Here is a 24,329-nt window from a genome sequence, read left to right as displayed (position 1 = left end):
GTAAGCATCTTTTAATTTCATGGCTGCAATTACCATCTGCAGTGATTTTGGAGCCCAAAAAAATAAAGTCTGACACTGTTTCCACTGTTTCCCCATCTATTTCCCATGAAGTGATGGGACCGGATGCCATGATCTTCGTTTTCTGAATGTTGAGCTTTAGGCCAACTTTTTCACTCTCCTCTTTCACTTTCATCAAGAGGCTTTTTAGTTCCTCTTCACTTTCCGCCATAAGGGTGGTGTCATCTGCATATCTGAGGTTATTGATATTTCTCCCGGCAATCTTGATTCCAGCTTGTGCTTCTTCCAGCCCAGCGTTTCTCATGATGTACTCTGCATAGAAGTTAAATAAGCAGGGTGACAATATACAGCCTTGACGTCCTCCTTTTCCTATTTGGAACCAGTCTGTTGTTCCATGTCCAGTTCTAACTGTTGCTTCCTGACCTGCATATAGGTTTCTCAAGAGGCTTGAGAAACCTGAGTCTGGCTGACTCCAAAACCTGTGTCCACAAGTAATGTGTCTCTAATCAGTCCCCTAACCTGCCCTATGCATTTCTGTGCTCATTATTCAGCTGTTGCTCTTCTCTCCAAGCCCATTGTTTACACTTGGAGGTGCTGGAACTGTGACTCTGCAAACCACATTCTGCTTTGCCAGCTGGGTCTTTGTTGGGCTCTGTCCATCGGGGCGCTAGACGGAAAACCCAAGTCTGCAGGAAGGAGAGGAAAGTCACCCTTTCTGCCTATGAGAGTTTAAGTTCCGTGAGTATCACCCTTACCGCACTTTACCTTGACAGCAGAGGTCACTTCCCATAACAGCAGCTAAATTCAGTTTGCAGTTTTTCTTTTTTTTCAATTGAAGTATAGTTGATTTACAATATTGTGTTAGTTTCAGGTGTACGGCAAAGTGATTCAATTTTATATATACATACATTTTTTCAGATTATTTTCCATTATAGATTACTACAAGTAGAAAGATAGTGAATATTTTCTCTGCATTATGTGTTGTTTATCTATCTTATATACACTAGTTTGTATCTGTTAATCCCATACTCTTAATTTCTCCTTCCTCCTGTCCATTTGCCCTTCAGTTTGTTTTCTATGCCTCTGAGTCTGCATCTGTTTTGTAAATAGATTCATTTGTATTATTTTTTAGATTCTGCTTATCAGTGATATCATTTTAAAATCTTGATTCCCTTATTTTTGGCTTGGTTGCATGCAGTTCCTCTAGTTGCGGCGTGGGGGCTACTCCTCACTGCCGCGTGCAGGCGTGTCGTTGCAGTGGCTTCTCTTGTTGTGGAGCATGGGCTCTGTGCTTCAGCAGTTACGGTGAAAGGGGTTAGCTGCTCCATAGCATGTGGGATCGTCCTGGACCAGGGATCAAACCCGTGTCCTCTGCAATAGGAGGTGGATTCCTAATCACCAGGGAAGTCCATGATATCATCTATGTGTTTTTCTCTCTCTGACTTCTTCATTTAATGTGATAATCTCTAGCTCCATCCATGTTGCTACAAATGGCATTATCTCACTCTGTTTTAAGGCTGAGTAATATTCCATTGTATGGATGTGAGAGTTGGACTGTGAAAAAAGCTGAGCGCCAAAGAATTGATGATTTTGAACTGTGGTGTTGGAGAAGACTCTTGAGAGTCCTTTGGACTGCAAGAAGATCCAACCAGTTCATCCTAAAGGAAATCAGTTCTTGGTGTTCATTGGAACGACTGATGCTAAAGCTGAAACTGCAATACTTTGGCCACCTCATGTGAAGAATTGACTCAGTGGAAAAGACCTTGATGCTGGGAGGGATTGGGGGCAGGAGGAGAAGGGGATGACAGAGGCTGAGATGGCTGGATGGCATCACCGACTCAATGGACATGAGTTTGAGTGGACTCCGGGTGTTGGTGATGGACAGGGAGGCCTGGCATGCTGCGATTCATGGGGTTGCAAAGAGTCGGACACGACTGAGCGACTGAACTGAATATTCCATTTTGTGTGTGTATCTGTGTGTGTACATACCCAGTTTGCAGTTTTTCCAACTATTGGGGAATAACTTTTATCACAGCTGTCTTAGAGACACCAGCATCAGTCAGATTTCTAAGCTTGGATCCAAGCCTCACAGAGCCTCCCCGAAGTCAGAGGCCCCAGCACTAGTCAAGCAGTGTCTCCTCCAGGTCCGAGCTTCAGATCCTCAGAGCCGCTCTTCCCAAGTTTCTAAGATTTCATAATTTCAAATATTTCATTTGTCTGCTCAGCCCTAGGGTGGTAGTGCTTCCCGCTCTTGCTAACTTCATGGTACCTTAGAGATCTCTTACCCTTTCTGGTACGTAGTTAACAAATTCATACCTCATCAATTCTAGAGAAGCTGTTGCCAGGGAGAACCTCCTCTAGGAATCTGGGTGAAGCAACGAGTGAAGTGTGTTGGATACTGCATTTTCCATCTGGATCCTGTCTTCAAGGCAGAGGGATTCATCTTCCAGCTTCTGAGTGTACTAGCTGCTGCTATCTCGGAACTGTCTAAACTGGGAAAGTAGCCTTAGCTGCAGACAAGTACCTCATCCAAGGGTCCATCACTTGCCTAGAGTGGCGCATCGCCAGTGACTAGCTGAATGAGGGGGTATAAAAGACAACCTCCTGTGCCTTAATTGGGATCCAGGTTCCCTGCTGGTATTAGCTGAGACCCCATGGGTCACTTTCTCCCTCGGCTTTCCTGCCTTCCTCAGTTCCTTTAGGGATGTGTATTCAGATAAGCCTTCTGGAGTCAACTGTCCATCCTGGGTTTCTTTCCAGGTATCCCCAGGAGGCCAGGGCTTCCCTGGTGGGCTCAGTCGGTAAAGAATCCGCCTGCAGTGCAGGAGACCTGAGTTTGATCCCTGTGTCAGGGATCAGGTTCAGTCCCTGGTTCTGGAAGATCTCCTGGAGAAGGAAATGGCAACCCACTCCAGTAGTCTTGCCTGGGAAACCCCATGGACAGAGGAGCCTGGCAGGTTACAGTCCATGGGGTTGCAAGAGTTAGATACAACTTAGCAACTAAACCACCACCACCAATCGGCCAATCTAAGTCAGTGTCGCCTGGCTCTGGGGCCTGCAGAGATTCAGATGGGCACTATGATTGAACTTGGAGTTTTTGTTGTTTAGTGGCTAAATTGTATCTGATTCTTTTGTGACCCCACGGACTATAGCCTGCCAGGCTCCCCTGTCCAAGGGACTGTCCAGGCAAGAATGCTGGAATGGATTGCCATTTCCTTCTCCAGGGGATCTTCCAGAACCAGGGACTGAACCTGCATCTCCCGCATTGGCAAGCGGATTCCTAACCACTGAGCCAGCAGGGAAGTCTCGAGCTTAGAGTGGTGGAAGGCAAATACTGAAAAACAAACAAATAAAACAAAGCTATAACCACAGGGACAGTTCATAATCTTCATTGCCATAAACACAAAGCAAAGTAAAAAGAGAGTACATACAGGATTAGAATTCCTAAAAAATAGCCCAATGCAGGGATGGTGTGGGGAGTTGCTCTCCAGCAGCACTCTCAGGATATTTTTGTTGTTCTGTGTTTTCATCAATTTTTTAGCTTTAACAAGCCAAACTGCCTCACTACCCCGAGGCCAATCCGGAATGCATATGCCAAATTGGCACCACAGAACAGCATATCTTATTTTTCTTTTCCACTGCCGGTAACTGTATAAATAAAAGAAAAAATGATGTATGAAATTGCTGTTTATCCTTTAATTCACATTATATAGAAAAACACTAACTTTTTCTGAAAAGGAATCATTTTAATTTATTTAAACGCTTAAAATGCTAATGAACAAAATAGTCATCTTGCAAAGCATTCTGTATTTTTAAAAGTTGCTACTTCAGTTTTTCAAAGGTTTATTCATGGACTGATTTTCTTAGTCTGCAAATAAATGTAAGTGTTCATAAATGTCATATAAAGTTATATCCTGCAGTTTTGTACAATATTCAATTAGTTTTTAATGAAAGGAAATTTATACAAAGAAGATAAAATAGTCTTCAATTAATAGGCTGAATTATACATCAAGCAATGAATAAAGCCTCCTTGAGACATTTTTCATCCCAGAGAATTGACTATTTTTGCTTTATTTTTAATATCATTATAGGCTATAACTACATTTTCTTTGGGGGAGATAAAAGTTTATAGCAACTAAATATCTGGCTATTAGAAGTTTAATTATCTGAACAAATTCAGGATGAAGAATATTTAATATGTCACTTAAAATCAGTGACTGGAAAGAAGTCTCAGTTAAATCCTGGATATGATGATAAATTCTCATGCTTTATAATATAATGATATGGTATGACTAGAGTCATTCTTAAGGCCTTGAAATAGTGCTATCACACAATCTAGTCTGTATATTTTCTATAAAATCTGCATTTTGTTTGAATATATTTTGCATAAGCCTATCTATACAATGGATTATACTCCCTGCACTTTTCTACTTTAAATTAGATTATAAATATTCCCAGGGTGACCTCTGAAAATGGTATGCTATTCACTTGACCCAGAAAACCCCATAAAATCATGCAAATCAAGAGGTTCAGATCTTTATGTTCACTTTAACAACACTCGTGAAACTTCCCAGGCCATTAAGGGAGGCATACCCGGCAAGCCACCGAGTTATCTGAAGGAGGCTACTTTAAAGACGCCATGTGCGCCATTCCACGCCGTGTGTGCCATCCCGTCATTACAATGGTGGAGTCGGCTTGTGTGCACGAGCCAGACAGTGGGTCTGGACGCAGGGTCGGTGGCACAAAAACAGTGCTGAATTTCTACTGCACGTGCTCAAAAATGCAGAGTAATGCTGAATTTAAGGGCTTAGAGGTCAATTCCCTGGTCATTGAACATATCCAGGTGAACAAAGCCCCTAAGATGCGGTGCAGGGTTTACAGAGCTTATGGTCGAATCGACTGGTACGTGGGCTCTCCTTGCCCCATGGAGATGACCCTTACTGAAAAAGAACAGATTGTTCCTAAACCAGAAGAGGAGACTGCACAGAAGAAAGATATTCCATAAGAAACTGAAGAAACAAAACTTCTGGCCCGGGAATAAATGCTGCAAAAAATGAATGCAAATAAACATTGTTTTAAACATAGGAAAGCCAGCTTAATACAAACCACCCTCCCCCATCCCCGCCCAGTGTGGTGGTATTTGCTGACTATATAGCAACCAGTCTTTTCCTACCTCCTCACTCATGTGACTTTGTAAAAATTGACCCCACTTCCAGATACAAATTGATTAATCTAAATTAGTTAGGGCCATGTCATCTCTCTTGTAACAATCAATGGCATTCCCTTGTTCACAGGTATGGATATAGGACCCTTTGGCAGTTTTAAAACATGGGCCCCAAATCCTTTGACAGCCCTCCCATTAAGAGTTAGAATCTGTGTTTTGTCTCTTTGAATCCAAGCTCTTTGACTTCTAAACAAATAGAATGTGGTAGCATTGACATTTATGATAGTAGAAAGTGGAAATCCTTACTCCCTATTTCTTGGGACACTTGCTTTGGGAGCACAGCACCATTCTTTTTTTTTTTTTTTTTTAATTAATCACTTGGTATTATCTTTAATTAAGTACAAAGACTTTTCCAATCACATCACATAGAGATCATTTTATCCACTGCTCTGTTTGGCTGCCAATCAGCCTACGAGGAAACCAACCCCAGAGAGGAACCCAGGGCTCTGGCCCTCAGTTCCAGTCAGACAACTAGCACCAACTCACCATTCACATAAGTGGACCATCTTGGAAGTGAGTTCTTCAGCCAATTCATGAATTAAATAAATTCTTGTTGTGATTTCAAGCCACTAAGTTGTCAGGTGGTTGATAATGCGACAGTAGGTAACCACAACACTGACACTTGGTCCCTTGTATGTGGACCTTTTCTCTTTCTTGAGAAATTTAGGATCTGTTATTCCTGGTGAAGTTTTGTTAACATCATTTCATTCCTTTTACTTTCCTTTTCCTTTTCTCCTTCCTTCCTTCCCTCCAGGCACTTAGTGATCCTTTTCAATTAAAAAAAATCTTTTTAATTGTGGGAAATTAAAGAATAATAATCTTTCCTTGATAATCCTTTCTCTTCATTTTCTCTGTTCTGTGTTTCGGAATCCTGTAGGAGACAAATTGGATCTCCTGGATTGATTTTCGAATATTTTTTCCTTTTGTTCATCATTTTTTTTTTCTATTTGTCTTCCAGTTATGACACTGAATTTTTAATTTTAGCTATCAGATATTTAACTTCAAGAGTTCTGTCTTGTTTTCCAGGTCTACTTTTTACATAGGGATCTATTTTTTTTCCCTATAGATAAATATTGTGTCTTTCCTCTCTGAGACATTAACTGTAAGAATTAAAAACCCTGCTTTCTGCACTGTGCTCCTTCACTGCTCCTTTCACGGCTCCCTCGGGTCTGCCTTGTGTCTTGGACGCACCTCGTACCTGGTCGTCTTTGGCTACAGAATAATGTTCAAAGTGAGAGACTGTCTAGCTTAGACAATCTACTGCAAATTGGTTTCAATTTCAGTTGAGTTAAACACAAACCTTTTTGAGGCTTACCATACAAATGGTTGAATTGTAGGCACTTCCAAGGATACAAAGAAGATTAAAACAGAGTCCTCAAGAAGTTTGCAATTTTATAGAGTAGTTCAGTATATTTTCCTTTAAATCTTTTTTTTTTTAAAGTATTTATTTATTTGTTTTTGGCTGTGCTGGGTCTTCACTGCTGCCCCTGGGCTTTCTCTGGTTGCAGCAAGCCAGAGCTGCACTCTAGTCATTGCGTGTGGGCCTTTTGTTGCAGTGGCTTCTCTCGTTGCAGAGCACCGGCCGAGGGTACAAGCTTCAGCCGTTGCAGCACGTGGGGTCAGTAGTTACGGTGCACAGGCTTCGTTGCCCCACAGCATGTGAAATTTTCCTGGACCAGGGATCAAAGCCATGTATCCTGCACTGGCAGGCGGATTCTTAACCACTGGACCACCAGGCAAGTCCCTCCATTTCAATCTTTATGCCAGGTTCCCTGGCTTCCCTTATAGCTCATTTGGGAAAGAACCTGCCTGCAGTGCAGGAGACCCAGGTTCAATCCCTGGGTCGGGAAGATCCCCTGAAGAAGGAAATGGCAACCCACTCCAGTATTATTGCCTGGAGAATGCCATGGACAGAGGAGCCTGGAGGGCTGTGGTCCATGGGGTCGCAAGAGTCAGACACGACTGAGCGTCTAAACTGCCACCATCACCAGGTCCCCCAGTGCAGTGCCACACAGAAGCAGTGATGGCGGACGTTCATCTTACAGCTAGCTGCTAAAAAGGCAGCTTTATTGAGACATAATCCACATACCAAAGATCATGGCATCTGGTCCCATCACTTCATGGAAAACAGATGGGGAAACAGTGGAAACAATGTCAGACTTTATTTTTTTGGGCTCCAAAATCACTGCAGATGGTGACTGCAGCCATGAAATTAAAAGACGCTTACTCCTTGGAAGAAAAGCTATGGCCAACCTAGATAGCATAATCAAAAGCAGAGACATTACTTTGCCAACAAAGCCGTCTAGTCAAGGCTATGGTTTTTCCAGTGGTCAGGTATGGATGTGAGAGTTGGACTGTGAAGAAAGCTGAGCGCTGAAGAATTGATGCTTTTGAGCTGTGGTGTTGGAGAAGACTCTTGAGAGTCCCTTGGACTGCAAGGAGATCCAACCAGTCCATCCTGAAGGAGATCAGCCCTGGGTGTTCTTTGGAAGGAATGATGCTAAAGCTGAAACTCCAGTACTTTGGCCACCTCATGCGAAGAGTTGACTCATTGGAAAAGACCCTGATCCTGGGAGGGATTGGGGGCAGGAGGAAAAGGGGACAACAGAGGATGAGATGGCTGGATGGCATCATGGACTCGATGGATGTGAATTTGAGTGAACTCCGGGAGTTGGTGATGGACAGGGAGGCCTGGCGTGCTGTGATTCACGGGGTCACAAAGAGTCGGACACGATTGAGCGATTGAAATGAACTGAACTGAACTGAATCCATATATCTTAAAGTTCACCAATTTAAAGTGTACCATTGAATAGATTTTAGTATATTCACAGACATATGGAATGTTCACTAAAGTCCATTTTAGAACATTTCATTGCCTCAAAAAGAAGCTCCTTTATCTGTTATCCTCCTACTTCTCCATCCTCCGCAGCCCTAAGAACCACTGAATCTACTTCTCGTCTCATTCAGAAATACATCTCCCTATTCTGGGATTGTGTGTGAATGGAATGATAGAATATTTGGTCTTTCATGACTGGCTTCCTTATCTTAGCATATAGTTTTCAAGTTTTTTCTGGATTATAGCACACATGGATACTTCACTCTTTCGTTTAATTTTTAAAAATTGTGGTCATGCATACATATAACATAAAATTGGCCAGTTAAACCATTTTAAAGTCAATTTTGTGGCATCAAGTACACTGACATTGCTGTATAACCATCACTACTTTCAACTTCCAGAATTTTTCATCTCTCCAACTGAAACTTTGTACCCCTAAGCAATAATTCTGCCCCTGCCCCGGCCTCTGGAAACTGCTGTTCTGTCTCTATCTATATGACTATTTCTGGCTCATATAAGGGAAATCATATATTATTTGCTCTCTTGTGCCTGGCTTATTTCACTTATTTTCACCACACTGTTTTGAGGGATTTTTTAGTGGTTGCTCTAAGGCTTGCAATATACATCTTAACACCTTCAAATTTATACTAACAATTTCAATGAGATGTAGAAATGGTATCCTATTTAACTCTATTCTCTTTCCTCCCTTTTATTGTTATAATACCTTTCTTGGTATTATTATAGTAAGTCTATATTACATCTATAAATGTTGTAAACCCAGAAATACATAGTTATAATTTTTAACTTATAATTTTATGTTTCAAAATGAAACTAAGATAAAAAAGGAGAGAAAGTGTGTATTTATAACTTTTGTTATATCAGTCTTCTTATTTATAATTTCTGGTTCTCTTCATTTGTTCCTGTGGATTCAGATTACTATGGGAAGTCATTTTGTTGTGAGAGCTTTGCTCTCACTTTCTTCATGCTGTTAATGGCAAATGCAGTATATTTCTATATATTGTATGGACAACAACATATACATGTTGTTTTACACAATATGGGCATTTATCAGATGAGACTGAGCTGTAACTGTTTATCATTGCTCTTTTCCCATCTCTTTATTCTTTATCTGTGTGTACTTAAGAGGCAGTAGAGGGAAAAGAAGAGACCCTAATTGATTCATAGTAGGTCTGGAAGTTGATCAGTTGTGTTCGACTCTGTGAGACCCCATGGACTGTAGCCTGCCAGGCACCTCTGTCCATGGAATTTTCCAGGCATGAATACTACAGTGGATTGCCATTCCCTTCTCCAGGGGATCTCCCCAACCCAGGGATCGAACCCAGGTCTCCTGCATTGCAGGCAGATTCTTTACCATCTGAGCCACCAAGGAAGCCCCATAGTAGGTCTGGGGAAGGTTAAATCCCATCAGGCAGAAACCAGTTGAAGAAGTGACCAGGCTGGATTATTATGGCAGCATTTGTAATATGCAGCAATATTCTGAAAAAATTAAGAACATATGCTTTTTCGGTCAGTTAGATTGCTACCTGCAAGTTGAACATCTTTGAACAAGTAAATTATTATTATTTTTTCTGATCCTCTATTTCCTTGTTGATGTAATGGATATAATATTATCTATGTGGTGTTGAGAGTTAAATGATGTAATATATATTAGGTGTTCAATAAATGATAACTATTATTATACCTAACTGAGAACTAAAATTTCAGAGCACATCCCCACAGGGCCCAGGGATTACCCCAGTAGAAGGACGATGACAAACAGGAGCGATAATGACCTATGGTTATTCTGGTTCTCAATAGCGGGGCTAATGACATAATGACTTAAAACTGAAAAGCAAAGTAGAATTTAGGGACCAGGGATAAAGGGCCAATGAATACGATGTGAAACTTTTATATTATTGTACCCTTATCTTAGAATACACTTGCACACATTTGGAAGACAGGTCATCAAAATTCCCTGGGACTACACAGTAATGTTGATTTTGGTTCATTATTTCTATGGCAAAAAAAATAAAGACCTATTTGTAGGTCGTATATTTATATGCATGTTTGCTAGAGAGCTGTTCAAGTTAGCAGAATGAGGAGGAAAGGAACACTTGGTACGAATGCATTCTATTTGTTTTTCTTGCAGTCATAGTATAAATTGCTAAAAAAAACACAGATCCAAGAAGTGTATCTTAGTTAGGCAACTGTGGTGTATGATAACAGCAGGCAGCAGAGTATTGAGGTAATCCGAAAAATCATTATCAATAGGAACATAGCTTTATAATGTATTTTGCAATGACAATTACTTAGCTCCCAGTTTATTTCCTCTCCTCTTATCCTCATGGTGTTTTTAAGAATTTTTTTTAATAAAAGTTTTGTTATCAAGTGAGTTCATGGGGAGAACTTTAGAAATATCGATATTCTAGAGAAAATTGTCAGAAAAAAATTCATAAAGAGAACTGAAAAGTGGCTTGGCCTGCTCAAGTGACCCATCCTAGCTCTTCAGAGCTAGCTTGTGCCGCATGTGAGAAGCGAGTGCAGAGTCCTTGCCTCAATGAGGCAACAAAGAGCACTCCCCCTTCCTCTTCTTGATGCTAGGTTAATCACGAGGCTTATATTCTAGCAGGTCCAGCTGGTACATACTGTACCTGCAAAGGCAGGAAGGAGGTCATACCCCAAAGAGGCTGCAAGAATTCAGCTAGCATGTTCTGGCAGGATCTGGGGTGCTTGATCACAGAAGCCAGAAAATAAGCAAGATTTTGTTAACCTGAGGACACTCCTAAGTAGAAGAATGGTTGGTTCTTAGAAACCTGGAGAAAGTGATGGCTCATACTTAGTTGAGTTGAAATGCCTAAGTGACAGAAGGGATTTAAACTATAAGAGAATGCATGCTAAGTCGTTTCAGTTGTGTCTGACTCTTTGTGATCCCATGGACTGCAGCCCACCAAGCTCTTCTGTCCACGGGATTCTCCAGGCCAGAATACTGGAGTGGGTTGCCACGCCCTCCTCCAGGGGATCTTCCCGACCTGGGGATCGAACCCACATCTCTTCCATCTCCTGCATTGGCAGGCGGGTTCTTTATCACCAACGCCACCAGGAAGCCCATCAGAGGAACAAGATGATCTTATTTATGAAACAAATAGAGACACAGAAGTTATGAAAAACATATGGAAACTGAGGGAGAAGTGGAAGGTAGAATGAATTAGGAGACTGAAACTGTCATATATACAGTAGTGATTCTACGTATAAAATAGATAGCTAATGAGAACCCACTGTACAGCTCAGGGAACTCTACTCAGTGCTATGTGGTGACCTAAACGGGAAGGAAATCCAAAGAAGAGGGGATATGTGTATATGTATAGCCGATTCACTTTGCTGTACAGCAGAAACTGACACAACATTGTAAAGCAAACATACTCTAATAAAAATTAATTTTAAAAAATGTGTCAGGGAAATGAGCATGTTGGAATATATATAATATGTGAAGTAAGAAGACCTACCAGAGGATTGTGTTCCACAGAAGGGTCTAAAAGTCACATCACAAAATACCGAACTATCGGTAATTTGCTCATGAGATGGGGGTCAGCATCACCAAGATCGGTATTGGCTCCTCTCCGTAGACCAGGGCTGATGGTAAAAAAACACAATCACAGAACCGGGCTCATCAGTAGCCGTGGGGATGACGGGATGATGAAACAATAGAGGCTAGTTGGTGGCACCTGACTGCCAGAACCCAGGAGAAAACAAGTAAGAATATGATGGTAAATTTGGAGAGATCCCTAAGGGAACTTAATCTACAAGGGAGCTGTGGAGATAATTTAGTGAAATGACGTCCCTAGGGACAAATAAGTGGGACGCCCCAAAGCTGCTTTATATTAATACAATCAAAAGAATGCAAGAATAGGTGAGAGAAGCCTCAGGGCAATTGCTCCAATAAAAAGTTGTGATCCTTTGCTCAATTTCTAAGCCAATTGGACCTAAGCCAATTTTCAGACCCCCAAAATTATTAACTCAAAAGGTGAATAGGTCCCTAGGGGAAATGTATGGTAAAGATTCTTTTAGTACCTTCCCAAAGGGACCTTCAGCCACTTCACTCAGATGACTATACACTGGAGAAAGGAGAACGCCCAGATATTTTGAGAACTGTTGGATGAAGAAACTTGAGTTAAACTAGAAACCGAAAAGGTCATCATGGCCCTCCCGTTACCACTGTGTCATATGCAGCCCACCCAGCGTGGGGGAAGCACTGAATGACTAAGTAGATAAAATGACTTAGCCAGTCGACATTAGCCAGCCTTTACCGTCAGGAATCCCAGAACTGGCACGATGGGCGTGTGAATACAGTGATCATGGTGTCAGAGGCAGAGTCTAGGCGTGAGCCCAGTAGGATGGAATCCCGCATGCCAAGGCCTATATAATCAATAATCATCGCTTCCTCTGAATGTCTGGTCTGTCAGCAACAGAGAACAATGTTGAGCTCACAGTGTGGCAATATTCGTTGAGAGACCAACTGGTTGCTTGATTTCAAGTTTATTACATTGGGTCCTTTCCATCCAAGAAGGGCCAGTGATTCATCCTCAGGAAAAGAAACTTATTCCAGGTACAGCTTTGCCTTTCCAGCCTGCAGTCTCAGCCAACACCATTATGATACTGTTTATGGAGTGCCTGACTCATAAGCATGGAATCACTCACAGTATACCAATAACCAGAGGATCAACTTCACAGCAGGGACCTCGCAGGAGGGGGCCCAAGATGATGGGACCTACTGGTTGAATCACCTCTCACATCATCCAGAAATAGCAGATCTGATAGCGCATTGGAAAGACCCGCTGAAGTTACAACTGAAATGCCAGCTTGGAAACATAGTTCGCAAGGAGGGAGTGACATCCTGGGAGATACAATAGGTACACGTCACTGAATCAGGTTTCTGTTTATGGCTTGGGAACGAAGGGGTGGAAGCATAAGTGGCCCCACTGATCATCATTTCTCATGACCCACAGAGGGATTCTGCAGTTCCTACCTCCATAATTCTGGGCTTTGCAGGTTTACAGACCTTGGCCCACCAAAGGGGCCTTTGAACTCTAAGTGAAAACTGCCACTTGTGTACTTTGGCTTCCTGCGTCCAGGAATCAGCAGGAAAGAAGAGGGTCAACATCTGTCAGGGGTAACTGACCCTGATTACCAAGAGAATATAAGACTGGGATTTCCCTGGTGGTCCAGTAGCTAAGAATCTTCCTTCCAATGCAGGAGATGTGGGTTCGATCCCACATGCTGTGGGGGGAATTAAGCTCGAGCACTGCAGCAAGAGAAGCCCCATCTGCCCCAATGAAGACCCAGTGCAGTCAGAATTTTTTTTAAAAAGATGATATAAGACTTCTGTAATATAATAAGGGGCTTCCCAGGTGGCTTGGTGGTAAAGAATCCGCCTGCTAATGCAGGAGACACAGGAGACTTGGGTTATTATTAGTTTTTATGCTCCAAGAGTGTTAAATTATACTTTGGCTAGATCAATATTCAGTGTTTACACTGTGATGACTAAATGATTGCTATTCAGAGATAAGCAATGTAGTAAACAATGATTACTTTTTGGGGGGCAAACTGAAGTTGATCATTGTCTTGTTTTTACTTAAAAAACAAAACTTCTTCATTTTCTATGTATCCATCACTAATCCAAGTCCAGGGGTCTAAATACCCTCTCAAGATATTCAGGCAACTCAAGTGTTCTGTCAAATTCATCTTCAAATGGAGTTTTCTGATTTGATTTGTTAGAATTCATTGCCTTTTATGCTCGTCCAGATATCCCCCTGGGATCCAAGACTTTCTCTTCCACGTTACAGATCCTCTTTCCTATAATCCACGTCTTCCTTTTTGTTTTGGTTTTGTTCGCTACTGTGTTGGAGAACCGTCTCAAACAATTATTCAAGTAAGGGTGCATAGGATGTAAGATTTTTTTTTTGAGATCATAGAGGTCTGAAAATACCTTTATTCTACTTCTCTGCTTTGTTTATAACTTAGTTGACTATAGAGGTTTAGGAAACATTTTTTCTGCAGAATTTCAAAGGCATTGTTTTAGCTCCTTGTAATTTATAGGATTGTGGTGTCAAAGCGCAAAGCCAAGCTGATTCAATTTATTGAGCAACTATTATATAAATCAGATTGTCCTATATTTACCCTTATGATACATCTCTTTTCTGATCGTCTAGCTGTCCTCAGTATTCCATACATTCATGAGATGTGTTTTCACGTAGCTCTCTTTTCATCAAGTGTCCTGGGCACTCAGAGGCCCTTTCAGTTCTTAAAATCATGTCCTTCAGATATGAGGAATTTCCTACATTTTTTCATTAATGATCTCTGATTTTCTGAAATGCCATTCATTTGTATATTGAAACTTCTGTGTCGCCTTATGTTGATTTCCCTATTTTTTGTATCTTTGTCAATTTACTCAACTTTCTGGATATGTCCTCAATTGTATCTTTCAACTCATACTGAGACTTAATTTATATTATTTTTAAGTTCAAAAAAAATGTGTGTGTGTGTATACTGTAGATGTTTTGTTTTGTTCTGGTTTCACAGTTGAAATATCTTCTCTTGTCTCAGGCCCAAGTTAAGAATGGGAATAGGGACATTGGTGTTAAGAGTTAGTGAACTTCATTCTAAGCGTTAAGGTGACAGTTGCCAGCTATTATGTTCTTTTACTTTCTCAGTTCAACTGAGAGAAGGAGGTTGACTGAGATTTACTGGCCCACCTGGGTTAGGTATTACCCTGACACAATCAAACAGGACCAAAGATTAAGGTATACTACACCAGCTTGACTCCTAGGGTCTCACCGTTGGTAGCTGGGAAAACTCGGAGAAGGGAACATGTGTCGTGGAATAGGAAGATATCCCAAAAGATTTGTTTCCCTAGTCTTTCTTTCTGAGACACAGAGAAAGTATTCTTTGAAACTTTTTAAATTTGAAAAACTTCAACATGTGTTAGATTCCTGAACTTAAAGTAATCTAGAGAGGGGAAAATATTCTGCAGTTAAAATCAGTCTCAGGGACTTCCCTGGTGATCTAAGGGCTAAGATTTTGCACTTGCAATGCAGGGGATGGGGGTTCAGTCCTTGGTCGGGGAACTAGGATCCCACATGCTACGGAGCATCTAAGCCCGAGTGCCACAGCCATGCTCCCTGGGGCCTGCATTTCACAGCCAGAGCCCCTCTGTACCACAACTTCCAGAGCCCACGCAGCGTGACTAGCGAGTCTGTGTGCCACGTGAAAGATCCTGCAGGAGGCCACAAAGATCCGCAGCGTGAGGAAGACCGACACTATCACACATAATAAAAGAGTTAAAATTTAAAAATCGGTCTTTACAGAGTAAGGGTTTGCCTCTCATGGGAATCCCTCAGAGGGCAGGCGCTAAGAAATGTGGATTTTCAGGCCGAACCTCCATAGGTTCTAATTTGCCTGATGTGAGATGGAGCCTGGGAGTTTGTGTATCTAACAAGTCTCAGCTGGTACTGATACAGAATTAAGAACCATGCTTCAGGAAGCACACGTGCAGAAGGCCTTTTTCATGCTATGCTACACGCAAAAAGAAAAATCTGATTTCTATTTCAAGAGTCAAGAAAATACACGAATTCACGAAGCAGGTATTTTAAAGAAACTTGAATATTTAATACCTCAGTTTGCTTAACTCGCTAATTTGAATAGCCACCAGGGACAACTCTTCTTGGCAAGAGTTGCAAGATTGCTGCCAAAAGTTCTTTGTGAAAAATTCAAATTGAGAATTCAGATCATCGAGGGCACGGCACAGTATCATAATTATCACAGCCACCTCATCACCTACTGGCCTAATCAATTTTCTGGGAAAGAGGGTTCTTATCTCTTAAAGAGAAGTCTTATATGTTAAAATTCTCTGTGTCTTCAAATGTATCACTGCTATAGCAATGACTCTGAACCGAAAATTTTTAAGGAAAGTGAAAGATACGCTGTCATTTGACTCAGAAATGGGATTGATGAAGGAAGAATTTTTAAAACTTAAGTCACTTTTGACTTAGCTTGAGAATGAGTTAGCAATCCAATTTTTCCTCTTCCTAATTACTTTTTAAAGCTGTAATGACACATGAGTAGGGTATTTTCTTCTTGCTCCTCATTCACATTCTTTCAGATATAAAATTATTACTTGAAGTAATTACATCCAGAAATATTTAAGGTACATGCTATTGTTCTTTTTAATTTGGAAAACATATGTGTTTATTAGGTTTTATAATTATTTCTTTCCAACCCTATGTTTTCTCTACCACAGTGAAGAAGTGAATCAAGACCTTTAAGGAAGATAAGACTTACAAAAAAGACGAAGAACTAGAGTCATCATTGAAACATTTGTATTAGAGTCAGGCCAAACATTTAGTAGTTATTAGATGAAATATATGCAAAATTTGGTGACCGGTATGATATGGCAGCAGACTACTTGGGCTCAGAGCTCACTGAGGAATTTTTTCTTATATATCTTTGAAACATATCCAAATAATCTGCTGAAACCCATGGATTTATTTATTTTTCTTTATTCTGTTGACTTCAACATCTTTTTTAATTGTTGCCTAGTCGTGCCCAACTCTTTGTGACTCCATGGACTGTAGCCCACCAGGCTCCTCTGTCCATGGGATTTCCCAGGCAAGAATACTGGAGTGGGTTGCCATTTCCATCTCTGGAGGCACATGCTATTGTTTGTGTTAAATATTGTTTTGGCTTTGATTTTGTTTAACCTTTGTCATACAAATAAAAATATAGTTAATTTGAACTAATTGCCAACTTACAGTAATGAAGAAATTGTCGGTGTGATCACTTACCTAGAGCCAGACATCCTGGAATGTGGAGTCAAGTGGGCCTTAGAAAGCACCACTATGAACAAAGCTAGTGGAGGGGATCGAATTCCAGTTGAGATATTTCAAATCCTGAAAGACGATGCTGTGAAAGTGCTGCACTCAATATGCCAGCAAATTTGGAAAACTCAGCAGTGGCCACAGGACTGGAAAAGGTCAGTTTTCATTCCAATCCCAAAGAAAGGCAATGCCAATGAATGCTCAAACTACCACATAATTGCACTCATCTCACATGCTAGTAAAGTAATGCTCAAAATTCTCCAAGCCAGGCTTCAGTAATACATGAACCATGAACTTCCAAGCTGGTTTTAGAAAAGGCAGAGGAACCAGAGATCAAATTGCCAACATCCGCTGGATCATGGAAAAAGCATGAGAGTTCTATAAAAACATCTATTTCTGCTTTATTGTCTATGCCAAAACCTTTGCTGTGCAGATCACAATAAACTGTGAAAAATTCTGAAAAAGATGAGAATACCAGACCACTTGACCTGCCTCTTGAGAAACCTATATACAGGTCAGGAAGCAACAGTTAGAACTCGACATGGAACAACAGACTGGTTCCAAATAGGAAAAGGAGTACGTCAAGGCTGTATATTGTCACCCTGCTTATTTAACTTATATGCAGAATACATCATGAGAAACGCTGGGCTGGAAGAAGCACAAGCTGGAATCAAGATTGCCGGGAGAAATATCAATAACCTCAGATATGCAGATGACACCACCCTTATGGCAGAAAGTGAAGAGGAACTAAAGACCCTCTTGATGAAAGTGAAAGAGGAAAGTGAAAAAGTTGGCCTAAAGCTCAACATTCAGAAAACGAAGATCATGGCATCTGGTCCCATCACTTCATGGGAAATAGATGGGGAAACAGTGGAAACAGTATCAGACTTTATTTTTTTGGGCTCCAGAATCACTGCAGATGGTGATTGCAGCCATGAAATTAAAAGACGCTTACTCCTTGGAAGAAAAGTTATGAGCAACCTAGATAGCATATTCAAAAGCAGAGACATTACTTTGCCAACAAAGGTCTGTCTAGTCAAGGCTATGGTTTTTCCAGCGGTCATGTATGGATGTGAAAGTTGGACTGTGAAGAAAGCTGAGCGCCGAAGAATTGATGCTTTTGAACTGTGGTGTTGGAGAAGACTCTTGAGAGTCCCTTGGACTGCAAGGAGGTCCAACCAGTCCAATCTAAAGGAGATCAGTCCTGGGTGTTCATTGGAAGGAATGATGCTAAAGCTGAAACTCCAATACTTTGGTCACCTCATGCAACAAGTTGACTCATTGGAAAAGACTGATGCTGGGAGGGATTGGGGGCAGGAGGAAAAGGGGACAACCCAGGATGAGATGGCTGGATGGCATCACCGACTCGATGGACGTGAGTCTGAGTGAACTCCGGGAGATGGTGATGGACAGGGAGGCCTGGCGTGCTGTGATTCATGGGGTCGCAAAGAGTCGGACACGATTGAGAAACTGAACTGAACTGAACTGAACAATTTCATATTGATTCTATAAAATATATACAAAATAAAAATAGAGGAAGTGATCATCTCATTACATAGTAAAAGCCCAATGTACTATCTTAGTAAACTGATTTTACCTCCTAGTTCCAAGCGGTAAGTCTATGTTTTACTGTATCTCATTCCTGAGACCTCTCCTTAAGGCTCCAATCTTTATTAACCTCAGTACCTTACAATACATTTTTATTTGAGTATCATCTTGCAAAACAATCATCTCCCATAAAGTGTTTCTAATCCTCATATTTGTATGAATAATACCATAATTTGGTCTCATGCATCTAACATTAGAAAAAATTAGAACTAATTTTGCTTTTCTCAGTACTTAATCCTGTATCTGTCATCTGTTTTGTGTGTGTGTGTGTATATATGTACACACACACATATGGGGGTGGGGTTTGCAAATGACAGAGTTTGAATTGGACTGGAGCTAATGGGACTGAGGGCTTCCCACGTCGTGCTAGTGATAAAGAATACACATGCCAATGCAGGGAATGTAAGAAATGCAGGTTCCATCCCTGGGTTGGGAAGATCCCCTGGAGAATGGAATGGCACCCACTCCAGCATTCTTGCCAGGAGAATCCCATGGACAGAGGAGCCTGGTGGGGTACAGTCCATGAGGTCACGAAGAGTCTCCTGAGCAGCAGAGCTAATGGGGTTGAAACTCCACCTAGCTTAAGGAAAAAAGGGAATTTGCTGGCAAGATCCAGTGGTAGTTCACAGAATCAACGAAAGTGGTACGGGCACTAGAACAGGTCTAGGAGCCTCCGGAATTGGAACCAGCAAACTAGTGCCACTAGAACCCGCTCTTTCTATCTAGATGGTAGCTAGAGTTTCTATTTTTCACAAGGCGTGGGCGCCAGTAAAAGCCTTGACGCCACATGCCTACAGCTCAGTGTGCATAAAGAAAAGCTGTTTGGCCTCCATTTTAGACTTAACCAGTCTCAGCAAGGCATTCTTATTAATTTCTGTCCAGCCTGGGCCACGTGCCTATTCCTTGGACCAATCACTGGGGCCAGTGGATGTTGTACTATATTTGGGATTGGCAAACATAGTATAACATCTTACTGCAAGGAACTGACAGATTTTGGGAGGGTTCTCACTCTCTCTCAGGCATTTATAACCTTCTAATATGACCCTTACAATTCCCTAATACAGCTGCTGTATCTTGCAAATATCACCATCCTTCAAGCACAACATGTCATGTTCATTTATATCCCAGCCTTTTCTTAGAATCACAGAATCTCAAAAATGAAAAGTCTCTATATAGGCATTAGTTCATTTTAGCTTCTTGACTATAGGGAGATTGGAGGTGAATATTTCGGAATTAAATCAAGAGTATAAATGAAGAGAAGGGGGATGAGGTAGATAGAAATGGATGGGATGGGGCATGCAAAATATAAGGTTTTGTCCATGTGACAAAGCCATTCTATCCCAGAGGGCTGGGATACAGTGAAGACTACTGGGGGAATTGGACTTTGGGAGAGGAAGGGATAGAGAGAGTGTGGGATGGGCTCGAGGGAGGTTTCTCATTTTTCTTTTGGGTTGCAGGCTTTTAGTTCCCTGACCAGGAATTGAACTTGGGTGGGCCACGGCAGGGAAAGGGCTGAGTCCTAACCACTGGACCATGTGGGAACTCCCCAGGAAGTGCCCACCTGGGAAAACTGTGCACAAGATGAAGAAACAAAAGCCAAGTGAGTAAGAGGGGAAAGGGATGGAAGGAAGGAGACAAGACAGCTTCTCCAATCTGCCATCCATCCCATGTTTTTGTTAGCATAATTCTATTCCAATAGAGCTTATATATAGGGTATGCTTACGATCTGGTATACAGTGGTAAAAAAAAAAAAATCCAATTATTTTACATGTTAAACTGGGAGTGATTATTTGTAATAGTAGTCATCTGGGCACCAGGGTTTATAACAAGCCAAGATCTGTTTCTGTGCAGCTGCCACCCACTGGTTTTGGCTCTAACCCTTGCGATCACGCAGAATAAGCCTGCTTCCTTTACATCTGGCAAACATTCAGATATTTGAAAACAATTATCATGGAGTCCCTGAGTCATCCCTCTTTCAGACTAAACATTATCAGCTTTTTAACCTTTTCTCATAGAATATAATTAGAAATACTCTGCTGCTGAATTCACTCCAGGTAGCTTCTTACCAGGGCAGAGAAGAGTGGGTTTACTGCTCCCTTTATGATAGATAATAAGCATCTAAAACAGCAGCCTAAAATCACATTAATAATTTTAGTAGGTTCCCTGTGTATGAAATGTAAACTAATTCTCAGTGAAAACTCCAGGTCCTTTCCACTTGTGCTGCTTCTGACCTCGGTCTCATCTCTCCTGTTTTCATTCATTTATTGGAGGACTTTACTGAAGACATCTCATTAATTAAATACATTTTGTTAATGAGGAACCACTGTGGGCTTGGCGGAGGGAGTGGGAAAGATTTATCGCTACCGGGATCCTCTCCCCGGAGAAGGCAATGGCACCCCACTCCAGTACTCTTGCCTGGAGAATCCCAGGGATGGGGGAGCCTGGTGGGCTGCCGTCTCTGGGATCACACAGAGACACAACTGAAGCGACTGAGCAGCAGCAGCAGGATCCTCTCCCATTGCTGTGACCCAGGGAAAGTGGGGATGGCAGGACCCAGGGTTAGGACTGAGAGGGAGATAAGCAAAACATCTAGGGTGCTAAATTTAAGGGGGCACTCACTTTTGGGTTTGTGCAAGTGCGGGACTAATAGTGTAGTATTCTGGATGGAGTTCTTAGCCAGTTCCCCTCTCCAGTTGATCACTTTGGCTAATCTGAGAACATAGATTAGATAGTTAGTTCAGGTGTTAGTCATTTTAACCACAAAGTTTTAGACTCAGTACTTTTATATTGCACACAAACAGACACGCATATACTCTTATTTAATGTACCCTGGGGAAAATGACAGTCATATATGGTCAGCATGAGGGAGATCAGAATACAAGACTGAGGTCTTTCCTAGGTCTTAGCGTGACAATAAGAGAGCAAAGAGACGCATATAAATCCAAGCCTTGCTCCCAGTTTGGAGGTGTTTATGCTCAGGGGTTCCTTTGGGCTGTGGATCCTTGATATCCCTGTCCAAATTTTTCTTTAAAATTATTGCCTGGATCTAGATTCTCCCATCTTGCAGAGCTACAGCTCAGAACATGAAGTGACTCCCCAATGACCAGCACCTACATAGGAAATTTGAAGAAAATAAAGAACTTTGCTATGATTATATAACTAAGCCTCAGACATAAAAGGAGGCTAAGTCAAAAGGGAATGGCCCCTAACAGAGCGCATTAAAACCGTTTCCAGGAAAACAAAGAGAAGGAGAGCACAGGCAAAGGTGGGTTGAATGCATACCTGCTCCCTCAGGTTAGGTTGCCTTGTCTAGCTTAAACCAAATCTATTTGAGGAACTTCCCATTTTAGTCTCCTCAGTGAAAGGCGACCAAGAAGATGAATGCAACAGGGTTCCTAATGCAAGACTCAATCTAAGGCTCATTCAATTGTGAAAAGGTACCCTAACTTTTATAATAAATGTAAATGCAAAATCTCAGGAGTGTTCTTACCTCTGATTGAGGAGGAAGAGAGTCAGGAGGCATCACAGAGATAGGGAGGAGCCATTTTTAACTTAACTTTCAGAAAATAATGATATGCTTTTTTTTTTTTTTTACTTTTAATTTTAAATGCTATTCTTGCTCCTTCTGAAACCTTTACAGACCCAGAATGAGAAAACATAAAGTGAGAGTCTGTCCCGTGCTTCTGGCTCCGAGAAGAGACAACTGTCAACAGTTTGATGTGTATCTATCCAACACTCCAGTGTCTTTAAAATGTGTTAATATATACATGTTAGTCAGGGTTCTCCAGAGAAGTAGAACCAATAGTGTGTATGTGTGTCCACGTATCTATACCTTTATCTGTATCACCTATCTATATAATATACATGAGAGTGAGACAGAGACAGAGAGAGTAAGGAACTGGCTCACATCATTATAAAATGTCCTAAGGTCTGCAGTTGGCAAGCTGGAGACCCGGGAGAGCTGATGATACAGTTCCAGTGCAAGTCCAAAGGATTGTGACCCAGGAGAGCTGATGGTGTAAGTTCCAATCCAGAAGCTGGCAGGCTGGAGACCCAAGGAGACTTGATGTTTCAGTTTAAGTCCAAAGGCAAGGAAAGACCAGTGTCCCAGCTCCAAGGCTGTCAGGAAGAATGAGTTTCCTCTCACTTAGCCTTTTTGTTCTATTTAGGTCTTCAAGTGATGGGGTGAGGTACACTCATTAGGGAGGGCGATCTGCTTTACTTAGTCTATCAATTCAAATGTTAATCTCATCCAGAACACCCTCACAGACACAAATAGAATAATGTTTGGCCAAATATCTGGGTTTCCTGTGGCCCAGTCAAGGTGATACATAAAATTGCTGCATATATTTATTATATAAAATAAATGGCTCAAAGCATATGAATTGGCCTCCAACCTATATTGACATCAAGAATGTGGGCTTCAGGGTCAGAGGGCTTGGGTTTGAGTTGTAAACTTGATAAGCCACCAAATGGCTCTGAATTTCTGTTTCTTTATTTATAAGACTAAGCTAATAACATGATATAACTTACAGAGTCGTGACGGAAGTTAAACAAAGCATTGCAAATAAATTGCCTAGTGGAGAATAAGCCCACTGTTAAATTCTCAACAATATAATGGTATATAAAATTGATATGCCACTCAGTATAGGCCAATTTCTAAATGGTATAGTACTAATTTATTCCTCGAAAACATGCTATAAAGTCGGTACTATTATTATTGCCATTTTACAGATGGAGAAATTGAGGCACATGAAAGTTAAATAACCTGCCCGAGACCTTGAGCAAAGTAGTGCATCCAGCGGTTAGTGGTAGACATGTTAGCTCTGGAGTATGTGCTCAAACCACTTTCTTTACTGCCTTCCAACTCCTGCAAATATTCCATTTCCCAGTTTGTATTTACCTCTAAGGGGTTCCCTGGTGGCTCAGAGGTTAAAGCGTCTGCCTGCAATGCGGGAGACCTGGGTTTGATCCCTGGGTCTGATCCCTGGGTCGAGAAGATCCCCTGGAGAAGGAAATGGCAACCCACTCCAGTACTCTTGCCTGGAGAATCCCATGGACAGAGGAGCCTGGTGGGCTACAGTCCATGGGGTCACAAAGAGTCGGACACGACAGCATTTACTCATAGTGTCTTTCTTCTATAAGAAGTCGTAAATTTTTATCTAGTCTGATTTCTCCATTTAAAATGATTTCTTGCTGATGTTATTCTTAAATGATTAACAGAAATTTCCCTGTCAAAGAAGATTTCTACCTTCCACCTTGACAGAAAGATAACTGTGTTCAAAAGACATGCATGAAAGGGTGAGAAAGCAGGGGACATTCGGGAAAAACTGAGATAATCAGATCCATGAATTCTGAGACAAGCTTGAAAAGGTCATTTGGAATTAGATTGTCAAGAACCTTGTAAGTATTGATTTTATTCTGAGAGTAGTGAAAGTGGGAGCCACTTAACTTATGCTTTTGTTTTCAATAAAACATACTTATGTATAGAATGATATAAAGCAAAATAAAAATAAATATTTTCTAATAGAAACTTCCCATACACCCAGCATATTCTTAAAAGGTAAGCTTCTTTTAAATGTTTCTGATTTTGATTCTTGTGATTATCATCATAATTCTGAAGAATATATTTATAATTTTTTTTTAATTTGTAAGTTCAGAGAAAATTTACTTACTCCCATTTATGAAAGAAGAGGAATTTGGCTTATCTGTACTATTTCCCACCTTTTCTTCCATTGCCTTCTCCTCTTAAATATGTATTCAATACTATACC

General features: G+C 41.2%; 1 pseudogene; it reads left to right on the top strand.

Annotated features, from left to right (window-relative positions):
- Window positions 1–4,490: 4,490 nt before the first annotated feature.
- Window positions 4,491–5,059, top strand: LOC128061664 (60S ribosomal protein L17-like; annotated as a pseudogene).
- Window positions 5,060–24,329: the final 19,270 nt, after the last annotated feature.

This window comes from Budorcas taxicolor, chromosome 16 (genome assembly GCF_023091745.1).
Source record: "Budorcas taxicolor isolate Tak-1 chromosome 16, Takin1.1, whole genome shotgun sequence".
NCBI lineage: Eukaryota > Metazoa > Chordata > Mammalia > Artiodactyla > Bovidae > Budorcas > Budorcas taxicolor.
Note: the sequence above shows the minus strand (reverse complement) of the source record. Positions and strands in the feature narration are given on the sequence as shown.